General features: G+C 42.0%; 1 long non-coding RNA gene across 9 annotated transcripts in view; it reads left to right on the plus strand.

Moving 5' to 3' along the window:
* Positions 1 to 17,301, plus strand: part of LOC110259931 (uncharacterized) — a 563,371-nt gene that overhangs the window by 46,910 nt on the left and 499,160 nt on the right. Inside the window, exon 4 of one of the 9 annotated variants that reach the window (XR_002342413.2) lies at positions 14,150 to 16,220. The exons of 7 other annotated variants lie outside the window; for them this stretch is intronic. This is a non-coding gene — a long non-coding RNA (uncharacterized LOC110259931). Of the gene's footprint in view, positions 1 to 10,098; positions 11,819 to 14,149; positions 16,221 to 17,301 lie in introns of those variants that run through there. One more of the 9 variants, XR_014840786.1, reaches the window with a different exon arrangement.

Raw genomic sequence — 17,301 nt, forward strand, 5'->3', positions numbered from 1 at the left:
TGATTGAGAGGGATACAGCCACATTTGGAAGTGAGTAACCACAAGGGTCTCAAAATGATAACTTAATTAATGCATTTATAAATCAATTAACAAATTTAGCAACTGTTTGAGTACCCAATGTGGTCCAAACCCCTGGCTGAATGGTGGGATGTAACACTGAAACGCCTAGATGTGATCCTTTGTTTAATGAAGATTAACATTTTACTGAGAAAACCAAATAAATAATTCCACAGTTAATTATTTTACTATTATTATTATTATTATTATTTTTGCTTTTTAGGGCCACTCTTGTGGCATAGAGAAGTTCCCAGCTAGGGGTTGAATCGGAGCTGTAGCAGCCAGCCTACAACACAGCCACAGCAATGCAGGATCTGAGCCATGTCTGCGACCTGCACCATAGCTCACAGCAATGCTGGATTCTTAACCCACTGAGTGGAGCCAGGAATCGAACTCACGTCTTCATGGGTACTAGTCAGATTCATTTCCCCTGTGCCTCAACGGGAACTCCTACACAATTATTTTAAACTAAGAATTAATTCAGTGTCAGTGGTGGAAAGAACTGAAGGATATTTATCCAAGAGAGTAGCTTCTTCAAATATCTAAGGATTATGCTGTGGCTCACTCACACGGCTTGGGCTTCCTCCTAGTGTGGTGGCTGGGAGGCTGCTCAAAACAGTGCCTTCTGTGGGATGATTTTCTACTCCCCAGTACACAGGTGGGCTCCTAGCATCAGTACCTGCAGTACCTGCAGATGACAGACAGCTCTCTGGTCCAAGTTGATGCATCCAGGGAGGGACACCTGGCTCAGGCTGAGCCAATCACGTTCTTGGAGCTGTCACTAAGGCTTGTTAATGGCAGTGCTAGAGATGAAGGTTTGGTGACTCCTGATGTGGTCAGTCTTGAACCTGCCCTGATCCCTCCATTCCTGGAGGCTGATTCTCCTTCTCCTTTTCTTCTCCCCAGCTCCTCCTCTCCTTCCCCTTCTCCTTCTTGATCTAACCAGATGCCACAAGATCTTTCCAGTTAATTTCCTTTAATGCTAAAGCTTCCTAAAGCTGATTTCCATTACTTAGAATAAAGCCAAACCTTCCTTAGTACAGACTACAAGAGGGATCATCCTTGTCCTTGAGGACTCCCACAGCATAGAATTAAGACCAAGGAGCAGAAGCCACAGTGGGAAAAATTTCAGTTGAATACATGCAAGAATGTTCTAAGGACCAGAGAGATGCATAGACTCAGGTGGTGAGCTTCATATCCTTGGAGGTTTTCCAGTGAGACTGGTCAACCACTTAGATGTAATATTATCAGAGAATTCAAGCCTTCACTCCAAGATTAGCCTGGTTAATGATGATAGTGATGACGATGAGGGTGGTGGTGGTAGCAGCTAACAGTTTTGTACCCTTACCTGGGTACATGATAAGTGTTTAGCATGCATTGCTTCATTTAATCCTCACAATAACTCCATGAAGAAGTATTGTTACCACAACCATATGGCAAATGAGGAAGCTGAGCCTCCAGAAGTTAAGTAACTGGCACAAGGTCATTCATCCAATGAGCCCAATTTTAAATTCAGGCTGTGGGAATCCAGAAACAATGCTCTAGTTTTGTTTTGTGGGTTTGCATCTGCAGTATATGGAAGTTCCCAGGCTAGGGGTTGAATTGGAGTTGCTGTTGCTGGCCTATGCCACGGCCACAGAAACTCTGGATCCAAGCTGCGCCTTTGACCTACACCACAGCTCATGGCAACGACGGATCCTTAAGCCACTAGGCGAGGCCAGGGATTGAAGGGGCATGGATACTGGTCGGGTTGGTAACCCACTGAGCCACAAGGGGAACTCTGCCGGGAGCCTGTTTGATGACTGTTTCCCAGAAGCAGACGTGATCCAATTCAGCAGAAGTTTCTTTTAGAAACATGCCTATAAAAAGGTCCAACCTCTACCTGATCATTCATGATTATTTTAAATAATAGGGAAAATGGAAGGTTCCTATCATTTCCTTAATTGAATAAAGGAGACAGACTTGGAAGTGTCGTGCTGAATGCTGAACAGACTTCAAGCACCTAATTAGAGCATTTACCTGCAGAGTTTGCTTTGCAGGGGTGGCGCTGAGCCCTGCTTCTCTTCCCCACCTGTTTCTGATGTGTTTCTGCCTGTTTGGGAGGTTAACGCCAAGGCCAGCCCGATGTGCGCTTTTTTAATAGAATACTTAAGCTCATTCTTGTTGTGGAGCAAACCACAGATCTTGGAAGAATCTTCCGAGGTTTTGTTAAGCCTATTATGATGTTTCCAAGGAGATGGAGTCCAGCAGAAGGCAAAGGGGGGTTGTTGTGTTTTGTCAGGAGCTTGTTTACCCAGCTGGGTTTGGAAACTCATTACTTTATTATTCATCTCCACATCTCCAAGCAGGTGATGCTTGCGTCTAGAAGCCAATTGTGTGCTTTCCACCACCACGAATCTAAAACTCTCTCAAGCAACCTATTTCAGATATATAAAGAGAAGCACGTTAACATCTCTAGACGTGAGTCCTGCTGGCTTGATGTAGGAAATGCTGGTTGCTTAAAGCTGGATTGAAGTTTGAGTCCCAGGCATGGGATGGGATATATATTTGGGAGCCCCTGGGTGATGCTGATAATAAAAGCTGAAGTCTATGGAGTACTTAACCATATGCCAGGCACTCTGCTCTGGGGCGGGGTTGAGCCCAGGTGAACACTGTGTCTCCATTGTTAACAGGGAAAATAAAACTTGGGGTCTGTCCAACCAGGGACCATCAGGAATCTATTTCAAGCACAGAGAATGAGGCTGTGAATATCACGGCCTGGGTTATACTTCCTGCATCTACAGGGCAGCTTTTTTAGGAATATAGGAACCTCTGAAATCATAGGCAAAAACCTGGCAAATTGCATCAATCTGGGGATGTATATTTTTTGGTTTTGCTCGCTGTTGATTTCTGTTCCCTAACTTAAACTTCTCATATTAGCACGGGAGTCAGCATGCTTTTTCTGGAAGGAAGAGATCAAATGTTTTAGACTTTGTGGGCCCTGTGGTCTCTGTGGTGTGAAAGGAAAAATCAAAACAGAGTCAGTATTGCTGAAATGGAGCTGGGAGGCCACTGAGAAGGTGTGACTTATGCACGTTTCTGCCTGGACGGGATCTGAGATTTTGACCGCTTATCATCTTAACACAGCCATCCAGAACATTTGCACAGTGTTCCAAAAACTAAAGATACTTGTCAGACATCAGACCCTTACCCTAAAACAACTCAACAGCCATCCCTTAAGGACAAGTATTTCCTTTCTTGTGTAAGAGTACTGCCTCATGGCTTTTGCTTTTATGAGACCTTGACTCTTTCTCTTCATCAGAGCGCTCTTTCTATTTTACCTGAATAGCAATGTCCCAATCGCTATCCTTTTTTTTTTTTTTTTAAATCCTTGCCCTAAATAAACTCTTTTCTTATTTGCAGGCTTCTGCTTTTTTGTCGTTATTGTTGATAGTTGCAATTATTCAACTCTGCTCTTATAACGCAAAAGCAGCCACAGGGCAATAAGTAGATAAAGGGAGGGTGGTGGCTGTGTTTCAATAAAACTTTATTTATAAAAGGTGTAGTGGCCTCAGGACTATAGTTTGCTAACCCATATACAGCATATAGTAGGTGATTCAGAAATATTTGTTGAAAAAAAAACCCTCTAAAGTAGAAAGTTCAAACAAATGGCATTTAAAATGCAAAACCAATCTTTGTAAAATGTTTATAACAGTAAACTCTTATTGTACAATTTTTGGAAAATTACAAAAAAGTACATTTAAAATAAAAATCATGACCAAAAGATAACCAAGTTAATAATAATTTGGCGAATAATTATTTCCTTTTTGTCATTTTCTTATGAAGTTTTTTTTTTTTAAATGGGTAAACAACTAGAATTTTAAAATATTACAATATGTATTTGCTCTATTTTTCTGGAAGGTGACAGATGATGCCAGCTTTCTTTAGGACTGTATCAAAAGGACTAAGTCTTCTGTTTAAGGTAATGAAAGATCACTCCCAAGCTTGCTTGATCACCTGTGTCCCTTTACATCCCAGGTCACTTTTCTGTCTGTGACTTCAGGTTCTGAAAAATCTTAAAGAGCTTTTTGGATCCCAAGGGAAGATTTAATTAAAAATCTCAGTAGAATTTCAGCATTGAGTTCTATTTTGCTTGTATGGTCAGGGGACAGGGGAGGTAACTCATTTAACCAAATGTGGCACTTCCTGCCTAGTTTTGGACCCTTGCAATTGCCGTTATTATTATTGCCCAGATATTTTGAGACTGTGTTGTCCTAACATGAACAAGAAGGGCTGTGATGAATGTTGAGCCAAAGGATTAATAAGTTGGTATGAGAGAGAACCATCAGGGATTTTTTAATTTCTATGACACAGAGAGCAGTAATATTCCAGTTCCCCTCCATTGGTACACACACACATACGCACACCCCATCCCTGCGCATCTTTGAGGGTGTTTGACCTGCCCTGGTCTGATATTTATGATTATGTAGCCTCTGTTGCCTTGCATAGTCTTTTACCCTTCTTACCCCATCCCCTCCCACCACTGCCCTGTCCCTGCACACACATCCTGTGCCCTGTATCGCTCACTCTTAGAAGCCAGAAAGCACATGATCATCTAAAACAATTCTAAAGGATGTTGGAGAAGCATCTAGCACTCAGAAAACCCCAAAGCTGCCAGACCAGTGATGACCACCCCTTCCCAAATTTGGGAATGGAAAATCAGCAGCAAGCCTTTACATTTTAAAAGTTTTAAATTATGGGTATTTGGCTTGGCAGGAAGGGAGGTGGCCCCATCATATGCAGGTGGCATGTTCGATATGTGTCCACCCAGGCTCTATGTTTTTGATAATGACTGCAGAGAATTCCACCTTGTACCCTCCAAACATCCTCTGTTCCCTTTAAAATTCTATGATGGTCCTTTGCCAAATGCACAGTATCATGTCCCCTTTGAGTGGTTGGATGCTCAATCTGGGGGCCTCCCTCCCACACTAGGAGGGATGAGCACATGAGAAGACAGCGGGGAGGGGTGAAGTGCCCATCATGGACCTGGTGCTCTCTGTTCTTGCTCTGATTTATTCCACCCAACAATGCTGTTGGTAGGTGGAGCATCTCTATTTTATGGATTGGGACAGACTCTTTTTGTTAACAAAGACCACATTTTCTCCCTCCTGCCTCCCTCTCTTCTAAAGCTCTTAAAACCATGCCTGGTACAAAAATAAGTACTAAATAATTGTTAGCCATCATTATTCTTGTTGCTATTTTTGTTCCTGTACTCAGCAGGGCTGTGGGAGCAGCAGAGTTCTTACACGAGGATCTGCTTTGGCCTTGAAGAGCCTTGCATTTGCATCTCAGCTCTGTCTTTTATTTATAAGATGAGCTCGCTTGGGCATGTTATTTTCTGATTCTTAGTTTCCTCACCTGAGAAATGGGGGGTGATAATAGAAGCTTTATTATGGACGTGTTTTTGAGGGTGGAATAAAAGGTCATTCTGTCAGGCCCTGGACTGGAATGAAAACCTTTCACTACCCAGAGGGGTTTGCCAGCCCACTCTGCCAACTGTGAAAAACATATGGTCAACTAATCTTTCCATAAATGCTTATGGAATGTCTACAGTGTGGCTGCTTATGTTGTAGGCCCTGTGGAAATAACTGAGAACTTATATCCCAGTTAGGAAGAGCATAACAATAAACAATCAAACAAGGAAGAAAGCAAGTAGATATATTTGGATAGAAATTAATATTATGAAGAAAATCAACAGAGTGCCATGACAGTGATAGGAGGCAGGGAGAGGAGGGCCATATTAGCAAGGTAACCAGGAACGAGGCCTATGAGGGGTGTCTTTTGAGTTGAGAGTGATGAAAAGCAGCCAGCCAGGGAAAAGTTTGGAATATGAGAACAGAAGGAATAGTAGGTGCAAATTTTAAGTAATTTTTCTGCCCAAATTTCCCATTAACTTCTGATCCATATTTTCCCTCTCTGTTGAACAGCAACCTGTTTATTAGAGGTTGCCTAACAGCACAATACTCTAGATCAGGTCAGTCTAGGGACATTCAAGTTCTAATCAGAAACTTGGGAGCAAATCTAACTTGGAGATGAATAGCATGTTGACCTTGATAATTAATGAATGCTGTTTGGATGGCTGTTCAATTTTGGAAAATTCCTAAACCCTTGATGGGCTTCAGCTGAACACCAGAGCCTAGTTTCTTCCTCAGAAACCATCCCAGAACTGTGTGAGCACAGATAGGTCTGGGAGCTACTGGCTTCCAGCAGGTGAGATAAGAAATCTGTTAAATCACTGGTTGATTTGACCTCAGAAACTCACAGAAAAAGAGATCAGATTTGTGGTTACCAGAGGTGGGGGGGTGGTTAGGGTTGGGGGCCAGGGTGATGGTGAGAGGGGATTGGATGAAGGCAGACAAAAGATATTAGAAACTTCCAGTTGTGAAATGAATGAGGACTAGGGGTGTATATCTATCATGTATAACATGATAAGAATAATGAACACTGCTGTATGTTATATATGAAAGTTAAGAGAGGAAATCCTGAGTCCTCATCACACATAAATCTTTTTTTCTGTTTCTTTCATTGTGTATCTATAGGAGGTGATGGATGTTCACTAAACTTACTGTGGTCAGCATTTCATGATGTATCTAAGTCAACTCATTGTGCTGTACACTTTAAACTTAAACATCGCTCTATGTCAGGAAAACTGGAAGACAAAGAGAAGAAAAGTGTTAAACATTCTGCAGGATCATCCCAGAGAGGGTCCAAACCCCTGGGCCTGATGAGATGTTGTGGTTAGTTACCTAGAAATAGACTGCAGAGGCACTTATTCATTTAGCTGGCATTGTTTAGCACCTACTGTGTGCTAGGTGATCTTCTGGGTAATGGGAGTAGAAGGATGAGTAAGACTTACTATTGCTCTGACAGAGCTCATTGTCTTTTGGGCACTTGAATCATTGCTTTTGTTGTTACCTGTTGTTTGGCTTTGGGCTTATCTCTGGGACTAGGTTTTCACATCCACAAATTGATGGGATCCAACTAAGTGACTGGTGGGGTCTTTGCAGTCCAAACGGGGCTGCTTGACTGGAGCAGGAAAATCCATGCTACAGAGACAGGGAATGAGAGTCAGTAAAATCTTACATGGTTGGAGTTCCTGTTGTGGCTCAGCAGGTTAAGAACCTGACATAGTGTCCATGAGGATGTGGGTTCAGTCCCTGGCCTCTCCTGGTGGATTAAGGATCTGGCATTGCCATGACCTGTGGTGTAGGTAGCAGACGTGGCTTGGGTTTGGCATTGCTATTGCTGTGGCATAAACTGGCAGCTACAGCTCTGATTTTACCCCCGCCTGGGAACCTCCATATGCTGCAGGTGCTGCCCTCAAAAAAGAAAAAAAAAAAAAAGAAAAAAAAAAGAAAGGAAAGAAAGAGAGAAATAAAGATGTGTTCTTAGAACTAGCAGCTATACAACTTACTGGTAAGTTTCTAGTCAAATTTCAGATTGGGTTTGGAAGCACAGTTTTCAAGTAAATGTTAGGAGAAAGGGTGATTCAACATGGATTCACAAAGCAAAAGCCATTCACTGATTAATTCCAGAAGCATATTTTTTGAAGCATATTTTATGTATATGTTCTAGGTACCGTTTTAGGCACTGGGAATTGAGCAATGAATAAAACAGTTAAAATATTTTTTTTTTCTTCTCTCATGGTATTTATATTCTAGAGAGGATAGGAGGAGTAGCAGACAAAAACCAAGGTAAATAAGTAAAACCAGCTAGTTGTGAGATGACAGTAGGTCATGTGGAGAAAAATAGAGCAGGGAAGGGGATAACAATGCTGTGGTTTATTTTAGTTTTAAAAAGGGTCATCACTGAGGAATGAGGAGTGATTGCTTAATGATTATGGAGTCTCCTTTTGGGGCAATAAAAATGTTTTAGAACTTGATGGAAATGATGGTTGTATAACACTGAATCTACTAAAAGACAATGAATTGTACATACAAAATAGGTAATTTTCTGTTATGTGAATTTTACCCCCATAATAGAAAAAGGGTCATCAGAGAAGGATTTTTTTTTTTTAAAAAGTGATATTTGATAGGGACCTGAAGGAAACGAGGGAGGGGGTCCCTTTTTCCATTTTTTAAGATTCCACATTTGCATAAATGAGATAATGCTATTTTTGGGGAAATATCTTGTGACCCACATTGCATGGGTTTTCCATGACTCAGGACCAGTGCTACGTAGCCGGGGCTAGCTCCACCTGACCCCACTGTCATGGCCAGGGTTGAGATCACCTCCAGGTGAAGCAGGAGGTGGCCAGCCCAGGCACGGACTCAGAGGCTCTTCTGTGTGGACAATGAGTAATCTGAGAGACTGTGTATTACCTGAAGAAATGATTTAAAATATTTTAAATTTATTTTGTGTTATTTTCATTCTTCATGAATTTTGCCTGTAGGCGAGGGCTCATGATAAAGTCACTCTCTGTAATAAACTACATTATTATCTGAGAGGTAATGGGTGTAAAAGCGAGACCAAATCAGTTGTATGTTCATTTTTTTTTTCCAGAGAAGCTAGGGAACAATGAGAGTCCCTAGCTCTTTAAGGTTCTCTAACAGGTTATGGGCTCAAAAAAATTAAGATGCTCCAAGCTAGCAAGCTAATTTTTCTTGTCACAAATAGCAATAGGCATGTTGGCACAAAATCCAGTTTGGCTCCATTAGGGGTAGTGAGGAGAAGACTGGGAGAGGTTATTTCATTTTCAGCCACCAGTGACAGAGGTATTTCTCTAGGTAACTTTTGCACTCATCAAAGTTGTGGAATGTACCAACACACTGTGCTGTTTAAACCAGGACCACTGCCAGGAAAGTACAATGCAGAAGAACTGTACAGTAGGAGGGTGTTTTTGCTCTACTGAACTCTTACTGGATATGTCAACACATGGGGCAATACAAATCTTCCTATACTGTAAATATGAAGTGCAAAAAAAAAAAATCTGAACTGTAAAAAATGCACAAAGACCCATATGCAGGTATATTGATGTTGTAATGGGAATATATTAAATACAACCTATTTGTCCATCAGTAGAAAACTGGTGAAAAAAACTATGGTTCAGCCAGATAATGGAATAATAATATATATAATAGCAATACAGCTATTAAAAGGATCAAACGGATCCATGCACACTGAAATGACATAATCTTTAGGGAATATTATGAAGAAATCTGCATATAGTATGCTTCCATTAGTATGAAAATGAGTATATATATATTTGTATCTCTGTCTTTGTCTATATCTATACCTACACCTATATGTATCACAAAACAATATTTATGTCTATTTTGTTGCTTTTATATGAATAGAATATTTCTGGCAATCTTTATAGGAATCTAATACTCTTGGTTGCCTTCTGGAGAAGACTGAGGGGTAGAGTGGGTGGGAAATCAGAAACAAGAGGAGAGTCATTCTTCATTTGAAATTCATTCTATTTGGTTTAAAAATAAATAACGGGGAGTTCCCTGGTGGCCTGTCAGGTTAAGGACCTGGTGTTGTCACTGATGTGGTACAGATTTGATCTCTGGCCCAGGAACTTGTGCATGCCGTGGGCACTGCCAGAAAAGTCAGAATGTCGAGTTGGAAGAGGGGATATGTTGTGAGTGGGGGATGTTGAAGATGGGACTGGGGGACCTGGCCCCGGCTTTGGTGAAAGAATAGGGTTGCTTCTGATTCTTGGGGATGGTGGTGGAAGCAGATGAGACAGAGTGCTGTACTGTGTTTCATATGGGGTGTGCTGGGAGGGAGGAAAAGGATGCTTGGGAACCCAGTTCCCGTATCTCCCAGACCTTGTTATAGGTCCATGGATAACAAGTGAACCGTTCACCCATCTGGCAACTGAGACTTCCAAAATAAGCTCTTCTCCTTCCCTCCACTTCTGGCAAGCTTCTCTGTGTCTCTGTAGTATGTTGCAAAACTGGTCATATGCTTCTTTCACTAAGTGGCGAAGCCTGCTTATCTATCCTTTGAATCAGGGACATCCATGTTTTTGTTTTTGTTTTTTTTAACCAATAGAAAGTAGCCTCTTTGCAGCGTCTTCATATTTTTGGAGCCCTTCACCACCATGTGGACAAGGCCAGGATAGCATCGTGGATGATGAGAGATGTGGTCAGAGACTCCTGTTGCCTCTGAGTCAGCCAGCTACCCCACCAGCCACATGAGTGAAGCCGTCCACAAACAGCCCCAGTAAACCATCAGCTGATCATAGACACACACAAGAACCTCAGCTAAGCAAGCTGAGGCCAGAAGAACCTCCCAGCTGAGCCCGGTTCAAGTTGCTGACTCCTAGAATGGTGATGGAAATAAATGCTGTTTTTGCACTGCTAAGTTTTGGGGTGACTTGTTACATAGAAGTAGGTAACTACTACATTGAGCATGCAGGGATGGACGCCAAAGCTCAAGCAGTCAAAACAGCCAGGAGAATCCAGGGTTTTGTTTTCAAAATTTTAATTTTGTATCTGACATTTAGTCAAGATTTTTTTGTATAGGGACCACTTTTATTGTATTCTCTTATTCTCTTATCCTCTATTAATTCTTCAAATATGGGACTTTTTAGATCCCCAAGCCTTCCTGGACCCCAACCTCTTCAGCATGTCAGGAAAGGGAGCAGGGTGGATGGTTTCAGTGTTTTTCAATCTATAATTAGCTGCTTACAAGAGGTGACAGAGTTGGGGCATGGAGCCGGCGTTCTTAGAACCTACACCCCTACCCCCAACTTTAATCAGAGCAGCTCTACTTTTATTTGTTTACATACGCATTTATTTAAAGAATACATTTTTGTGTGCTCACTCTGTTCCAGTCCTATATTTTTTAGGAATCCTGCTTGCCAGACCGTTAACTGATAAGTCTGTTTGTTCACTGTCAGAAAGATTCATCTGCTTTAAAAAAAAGTTTGAAATCCTCTGCTGTGTACAGTATTTTCTCAGAATCCTTTTCAGAAGGTGGAAGCATTTTCCTGGAAAGGTAATTTTGGCTGTCGTTAAGTCAGAGCTGTCTGCATGTCTGCCAGGAGGCGGCCCTGGCTGGAGGAGGGGCAAGGGCTGGCTTTCTGGAGGCCTGGATGGAGTGGAGGGTGCAGGACAAAGCAGGAGGGCTGTGACTGGGTCATAGTCACTCCAGGGCCCCCTCCTCAAGTTCAAGTCCTGAGCCCCAGCTCCTGCCCCACCCTCAGCTGCTTCCTGGCAAAGCTTCTTCTCTCCTCCCTCTGCATACCCAGAATATCCCAACTGCCAGTGGCAGCAGCCAGAACGGAGCAGGCTTCCTTGACAGTGGGGTTTGATGGCTTCATTTTCCCTTCTGCTCCCTCACATTCTTCTGTCTCCTCTCCAAGGCCTGGTGCTCAGCAACCTGGCCAGAGAGGAAACAGCCACCCTTCTGCCCCTTCTCTCTCTTCTCCCATCCTTTGAGTGACTGTTTTGGCTCCTGTTTACCTCTCGGAGGCCTTCGCACACAAGAGGTGGACAGGGGATGAGGAATCAGGAGGCTGAGTTCAGGAGACCAGCTCTGTTTCGTCAACTGTGAAGAGAGGGACTTGACCCCAGGGATCCCCTCAGCCGCCAACTGGAGCCAACTCCACTTTCTGGCCACAAATGCCAGGGCTAGATGAAGGCTGTCCAAGGTCTAGCCTGTGGCCTGCTCTTTCTTTGTTAAAAAGGAGATTTGCAAAAATACTGAATCACACCCGAATGTAATGCAATATCATAAATCAACTATATTTCAATTAAAAAAAAAAAAAGGTGAGAAAGTGTTAGGATGTTGAAGACAGCGGAACCCCAAACTGAGACTTGTTTTCCCTAATGAGAAAGACTGCAAAGGGAGTTCCCATTGTGGCTCAGGAGGTTAAGAAACCAATGTAGTATCCATGAGGATGTGGGTTTGATCTCTGACCTCACTCAGTGGGTTAAGGATCTGGTGTTGCTGCAAGCTGTGGTGTAGGTTGTGGATGTGGCTTGGTTCTGGCATTGCTGTGGCTGTGGTGTAGGCTGGGAGCTGCTGCTCTGACTTGACCCCTAGCCCAGGAACTCCCATATGCCTCAGGTGCAGCCCTACTGTATAGCCCAGGGAACCATTTTCAATATGCTCTGATAAACCAAAGCGGAATAGAATATGAAAAAGTCATGTGTATATGTGAATAACCGAATCATTTTGCTTTATGGAAGAATTAGTATGACATTGTAAATCAATTATATGTTAGTGAAATACATTTAAAAAAGAAAGAAATTACTACCAAATTAAAAATAAAGAAGGATGAGCCTTGTAGGGACCTAGGGGAACCTGGGATAGAGATCCTATAAGGCCTGTTTAAGTTCTAAACATCTGTAATTATTTAATGTCTGTGTCCATACGTCTTCTCCATCATTTAAATCCCCCTTATTTTGCTGGGTGCTGAGCCTGTCCCAGGCCAATGCCCCAACAAGTGTGAAATCAGTGTGGACATTGGTTGTGGGAGGAGTCTACAGATTCCACGGGAAACATCTCTTTTCCCTCCTATCCACCTTTGCTCCTTTGGCTTCAATCTGATCCTAAGTCCACGTGCATTAAAATACAGGGATATTTATGTTATGTGAAAAGGATTTCTTGAGATTGATGGCTCTTGGAAGTTGGTTGTTGGAAGGTTCTAAAGTTTCCACAGGAAATTTCTCATTTCCCTCCCTCCATCTTTGCTCCTCTGACTTCTGTCTGATCTTAGGTCCACGTACATTAAAATACAAGGACATTGGAGTTCCTGTCTTGGCTCAGTGGTTAATGAAACCAACTAGTATCCATGAGGATGTGGGTTCAATCCCTGGCCTTGCTCAGTGGGTTAAGGATCCGGTGTTGCCGTGAGCTGTGGTGTAGGCCACAGATGCTTCTTGGATCCAGTGTTGCTGTGGCTGTGGTGTAGGCTGGCAGCTCCAGCTGATTTGATCCCTAGCCTGGGATGTGCCACGGGTGAGGTCCTAAAAAGAAAAAAGCCAAAAATATATATATATATATATATATATATATATATATATGGACGTTTATGTTATGTGAAAAGGAGTTCTTGAGATTGACTGCTTAGTCCCTGCATTGAATATGAAGAAGATGTTCAACAGCTTCAAACAAATACTTGTCAGGTATTTATTTTGAGACTAGTGTTGCTCTAGATGCTGGGAAACCAGCAATGAGGGGGCAAAAGTGTCCTGTCCTCACAGAGCCAATGGGGAGGCAGACAGAAAAGACGTGGAATAGCAGTGGGGGTGGTTGGCAGAATAATATCCCATCCTCCAAGATGCCTACATCCGCATCACCAGAACCTGTGACTACTTTATGTTATATCAAAAATGGGAATTAAAGTAGCAGATGGAATGAAGGTGGCTAATTAACTGATTTAAATCAAGGAGATTATCCTGGATTATGCAAGTTGGCCCATTGTAATTCTAAGGACCTTGACTTTGGGGAAGAGGGAGGCAGAATTCTGACTCAGGGAGACAACAAGCATAACGAGAAATTGCTCACTGGCCATTGCTGGCTTTGAGAATGAAAAGAGTCACAAACCAGGAAACGTAGGAAGCCTCTAAATGCTGGGAAAGGCAAGAAAACGGATTCTCCTCTAAAGCCTCCAGAAATGAGCTGAGCCTGCTAACACTTTGATCTTAGACCAGTGAGACACATTTTGAACTTCTGACTTTCAGAACTGTAAGATAATTAACTTGTGTGGTTTAAGTCACAAAGTGTGTGGCCATTTGTTACAGTGCTCATAGGAAACTAATACAGATAATAGCTCTTCCATCTGCATTTTAGTGTTTTTTTTTTTCTTTTTTCTTTTTCTTTTCTTTAGGGCCATACCTCTGACATAGGGAATCTCCTGGGGTAGGGACTGAATTGGAGCTGTAGCTGCCAGCTACACCACAGCCACAGCAATGTGAGATCCAAGCCACATCTGCGACCTACAGCATAGCTCACGGCAACGCCAGATTCTTAACCCACTGAGTGAGGCCAGGGATCGAATATGCATCCTCATGGATACTAGTCAGGTTTGTTTCCGCTGAGCCACAATGGAAGTCCCTTTATTTTAGTTTTCTCTTTGTTTTTCTGTTTGTAGGAGCAAGTGTCCTGGGGTCTTTAAACATCTTCTCCATTCCTGGGGAGATGCATCGCTTAAGGATACCAGGAGCAAACTTTGCTGTGGCTTCTAAAATACAACCCTCCCCCCAAACCCCAAAAAACAAAAAATGGATGCGCTCTTAAGTGGTACTTTGAATCTCATTTTCTCTCTTAGTGCCTCAGGCTCCCCCACTTAAGAACCTTGCCATATGGCAGTGTGTTTCTGGGCTCCTGTGATGCAGGCAGCCGTTTGACAAAAGCCGCCCCATTGAGGATGCTGGAGGCTGGAGTGTGCTGAGAGACCTGATTTAAAAGGTCTTGAACTACAGCACCATACTTTTGCTTGGTGCCTGCAGCCTATGGAAGGGGCATGTAAGCTGCTGAATGGGACTGGCTATGGCATGGTACCAGCTGGAAAGCAAGAGGCTGAAATTCTTTTTCAAATGCCTGAGTGTCCCTCTTGCTTTTTGTTTATTCATAAAGGGAGATTTTAATACATTTATATTGTGATGTATAACACAATCAGAAAAGTGAAAATAACCACACATATACAGCTCAGTGAAATAGCACAAAGCAAACATGTGTTAGAGCATCACCCTGGCTAATGAAACAGAATATTTCTGGTATCTGGAAGCCCTCTTTTGCCCCTTCTCTGTAGCTATTCCATTCCCCCTTCCCAAACAACCACTGTCCTACCCTCTCAAGACTCTTTTTTCTTTTGTGCATTAAAAAAAATAATTGTAAAAATTCAAACAATGTCAAAGCTAAAGAATGATTGATCATGTGTAAGCAAGCATTTCTAATAAGTAATTCTTTTCTCTATTAAAATTATTATGAAATAGTGTGCAAAATATAAGCAACAGCTGGTGCCCCTCACACTCCTTAAGAAATAAAACATAATCAGTACTATTGAAGCCTCATATGTTCTTTTTCCTGATCCCTCCCTCCCTCCCTCCCTCAAATGTGGTATTTATTAACTCCAGACATTTTGTTATATTTCCACTGACTACATTTGTGTACCTAAATAATATATCATTTTATTTTGCATATTTTCATACCATACCATACTGTGCACATTTTTTTTTTTTTTTTGCTCAATACTATTTGTGAGATTCACCTAGGTTGATGCGTGGAGCTCTTGCTCATCTGTTTTAAAATGTCTTCATGCAATTCTTATTGTGGCTCTATCGGTTAAGAATCTGACATACTGTATGAGGATATAGGTTTGATCTATGACCTTGCTCAGTGGGTTAAGGATCCAGTGTTTCTGCAAGTGGTGTAGGCCTCAGCTGCAGCTCATATTCAACCACTAGCCTGGGAACTTCCACATACCATAGGTATGGGTGTAAAAAAAAGTGTTTTCAGCCTCTTTGCATTTTTATTTATTTATTTTTGTCTTTTTGTGTTTTCTAGGACTGCACCCATGGCGTATGGAGGTTCCCAGGCTAGGGGTCTAATCAGAGCTGTAGCTGCCGGCCTACACCACAGCCACAGCAACACCAGATCTGAGCTGTGTCTGTAACCTATACCACAGCTCACAGCAACGCCGGATCCTTATCCCACTGAGCGAGGCCAGGAATTGAACCCACAACCTCATGGTTCCTAGTTGGATTCGTTAACCACTGAGCCACGACGGGAACTCCCTCTTTGAATTTTTGCAAAGAAAGAGAAAACATCTGCCGTCTCTTCCTTTTCCCAATCTGTCATCAAAGGGAAAGGCAGATAGGGGTTTGGTACCAGTAATTCTCCAGCTCTCTCTGTGCATATATATCCATATGCACATGTATACACATGCAGAGTTTTAAACAGTTATAAACATTGAATCCTCAAAATAGATATGAGCCCAAGCTTTGGATCTGAATGGCAGCACCTTCACTTAGATGCTCTGTGACCTTTGGTAAAATACTTCATCTCTCCGTATTTTACTTCATTCATCTATAAACTGAGGTAATAAAAATAGCAATGTCAAAGTTTTGGGGAATGGATTCAGTAAGATGATACATGTGCAGTGAATACCTTAGTTTCTGGCCTGTAGCAAGTGCTTTAATAAATGTTAGCCATTATTATTATATGGTCTCTACAATGTGCTTTTTCCATTTAATAATTTATCACACCATCTTTCCATGTCTGTAAATGTAGGACTATATTATAATGGGAAAACACTTATATACATACAATAACTATTTACAAACCAGAGGACTCATTTAGCAACACATCATCATGATCTATTTCAACCTCTTTTATTGGTCATTTGGGGCACCCCTGCTTTTCTATCCTATATCCAGAGGACAGGGCAAGGTGGAATATTCATTATATGCTTCAGGAGTTCTTAGCCAAAGACGGTAACCCCTGCAGGTCTGTGGATAAAATGTAAAGGATTAGTCAACTTGGAAAGGCAAAATTTTTTTCATGGACCTCTCCCTGATTTGTTAGCATTTCTTCAGTGATGACTATAGGCAACAAACCACAGCAGAATTAACACTTCCTGTGACTTGGTCACCACTGGAAATCACAGCTATTTTCTTATAATTGTTACAGAGTCTTCAAATATCCTTCATGCTCCTTGCTTCTTTGAAATTACAGTCATTGTCAGATCCACTGCTAGATTTTTTTCCTTAATGTGTTTAATAAAGAGCAATGTGTATTGCATATATATTGCTATATCAAAAGTTTGATCATTGCCATAACTGTATTTCAGTGTAATTCTATTCCTTTGGAATACGTGCATTCTATTTTACTCATTTAAAATTATACCAAGAAAGAGTCCACAAGCTTCACCAAATTGCTGAAGTGACCCATACCACTAAAGAGATTAAGAGCCCCCTTGGATTTTCTGACCAAGGTTTCTAAGTATAGAAGATACTTGCTATACTTTTGGCTTCTTGGAATCTGAGGTCCTTATATTTGGGGGAGTCTTCCAAATGATGCATAACCTGCCTCCTTGCACAGAGGCTGAAATGATAGGCACCCACTCTGCTGATTCCCTCTGCAGCTGGAGCATAGACCCATCAGATGACTCTGTCAGTCAACTGTACCAGCCCCAGACTTTTCAGTCAGAAACTGATGAAGACAGAGGGCCAAACAGAATTTATTCTGGTAAAGAGAAGCAGCCACATCCTCATTTTAGAGGCACTGGTAGTTATAGGTCTA

The sequence above is a fragment of the Sus scrofa genome, chromosome 3, assembly GCF_054392235.1.
Source record: "Sus scrofa isolate SSC_HxYL_T2T_F1_AM1 chromosome 3, Sscrofa_HxYL_maternal_Yorkshire_Landrace_v2.0, whole genome shotgun sequence".
Classification (NCBI taxonomy): Eukaryota; Metazoa; Chordata; class Mammalia; order Artiodactyla; family Suidae; genus Sus; species Sus scrofa.